Here is a 2,561-nt window from a genome sequence, read left to right on the forward strand (position 1 = left end):
TATATTTTTTCATTGTTTCATGCCACTATTCTACAAATTTCATATACTTTTGGCAATATTTTATATTATTTTTGGGACCAACTTACTTATCTAGTGTCCAGTGCCAGTTCCTGTTTTTGTGTGTTTTCTGTTTCGTAGAAATTTCATATCAAACGAAGTCCAAACGCGATAAAAAATTTACGAATATTTTTTTTGGAATATATGTGAATTTTGGGAAGAAGAATCGACACAACACGATGCGTGAGGGAGGCACAAGCTAACAGGGTGCCTCCCCATTAAGTCGGTTGGAGCCCTGATATGTCCCCATTGTATCTATAATTTTTGATTGTTTCATGCCAATATTCTACAACTTTCATATACTTTTGGCAACTTTTTATACTATTTTTGGGACTAACATATTGATCCAGTGCCCAGTGCCAGTTCCTGTTGTTGCATGTTTTTTGTTTCATAGGATATCCATACCAAACGAAGTCCAAACGTAAAAAATCTTACGGGGATTCTTTTTGGAATATTTGTGATTTGTAGGAAGAAGAATCAACGCGAGGCGATGCACGGAGTGCCCACAAGCCCTCTCGCCGCTGCCAGGGGGTCGGCCCGCGGCAGGCAGGCTTGTGGCCACTCCCTAAGGCGGTTGGAGCCCTTCTTTCGCTGCAAGAAAGATAATATATGGAAGCAAATCGTGTTAAAATTTCAGCCCAATCGGAGTTACGGATCTCCGGGAATTTAAGAAACGGTGAAACACAGAATTTGGGAGCGTAGAAACAGAAGGACACACACAGAGAGAGATCCAATCTCGGAGGGGCTCTCGCCCCTCCGCCGCCATGGAGACCATGGACCAGAGGGGAAACCCTTCTCCCATCTAGGTAGGAGGTCAATGAAGAAGAAGAAGGAGGGGGGGCTCTCTCCCCCTTTCTCCCGGCGGCGCCGGAACGCCGCCCGGGACATCATCGTGTGACAGCGATCTACACCAACACCTCCGTCATCTTCACCAACATCTCCATCATCTCCCCCCATCTATATTCAGCGGTTCACTCTCCCGCAACCCGCTGTACCATCTACTTGAACATGGTGCTTTATGCTACATATTATTATGCAATGATGTGTTGCTATCCTATGATGTCTGAGTAGATTATCGTTGTCCTATCGGTGATTGATGAATTGCTATGGTTGGTTTAATTTGCTTGTGGTTATGTTGCTGTCCTTTGGTGCGTGATACGTCTCAAACATATCTATAATTTTTTATGGTTTCATGTTGTTATCTTGTCTTCTTTGGATGTTTTATGTACCTTTTATATCTTTTTTGGGACTAACTTATTAATTCAGTGCCAAGTGCCAGTTCCTGTTTTTTTCTGTGTTTTTGGCTCTTTTCAGATCTGATTTTTGAACGGAGTCCAAATGGAATAAAAACCCCGAAATGATTTTTTCCCAAACGGAAGAAGATCAGGAGGCCTCTGGGCCAAGCCAGGTGGGCTCCAGGGAGCCCACAAGCTCCCACTCCGCCACCAGGGGGGAGGCGGCGGTGTCAGGGCTTGTGGCTTCCCTGGCCGCCCCCTGACCTAGAACCTTGGCCTATATATTCCCAAATATTCAGCAAAAAAATTAGGGGAGCCTCGAAAATACTTTTCCGCCGCCACAAGCTTCTGTTTTCGCGAGATCTCATCTGGAGACCCTTCCCGGCGCCCTGCCGGAGGGGACTTTGGAGTTGGAGGGCTTCTTCATCATCATCATCGCCCCTCCAATGACTCGTGAGTAGTTCACTTCACACCTACGGGTTCGTAGTTAGTAGCTAGATGACTTCTTCTCTCTCTTGGATATTCAATACAAAGTTCTCCATGATCTTCATGGAGATCTATCCGATGTAATCTTCTTATGCGGTGTGTTTGTCGAGATCCGATGAATTGTGGATTTGTGATCAGATTATCTATGATATATATTTGAGTATTTGCTGATTTCTTATATGCATGATTTTATATCCTTGTAAGTCTCTCCGAGTCTTGGGTTTTGTTTGGCCAACTAGATCTATGATTCTTGCAATGGGAGAAGTGCTTGGTTTTGGGTTCTACCATGTGATGACCTTTCCCAGTGACAGTAGGGGCAGCAAGGCACACATCAAGTAGTTGCCATCAAGGGTAAAAAGATGTGGTTTTTTATCATTGGTTTGAGATTATCCCTCTACATCATGTCATCTTGCTTAAGGCGTTACTCTGTTCTTATGGACTTAATACACTAGATGCATGCTGGATAGCGGTCGACGTGTGGAGTAATAGTAGTAGATGCAGAAAGTATCGGTCTACTTGATTTGGACGTGATGCCTATAGATATAATCATTGCATAGATATCGTCACGACTTTGCGCGGTTCTATCAATTGCTCGACAGTAATTTGTTCACCCACCGTCTACTTACTTTCATGAGAGAAGCCACTAGTAAACACTACGACCCCCGGGTCTATTCACATCCATCATTTACACCTCCGCTTTTACCTTGCTTTGTTACTTGGTTGCTTTCAGTTCTCACTTGGCAAACAATCTATAAGGGATTGACAACCCCTTCATAGCGTTGG

Source organism: Hordeum vulgare, chromosome 4H (assembly GCF_904849725.1).
Source record: "Hordeum vulgare subsp. vulgare chromosome 4H, MorexV3_pseudomolecules_assembly, whole genome shotgun sequence".
NCBI classification, from domain to species: domain Eukaryota; kingdom Viridiplantae; phylum Streptophyta; class Magnoliopsida; order Poales; family Poaceae; genus Hordeum; species Hordeum vulgare.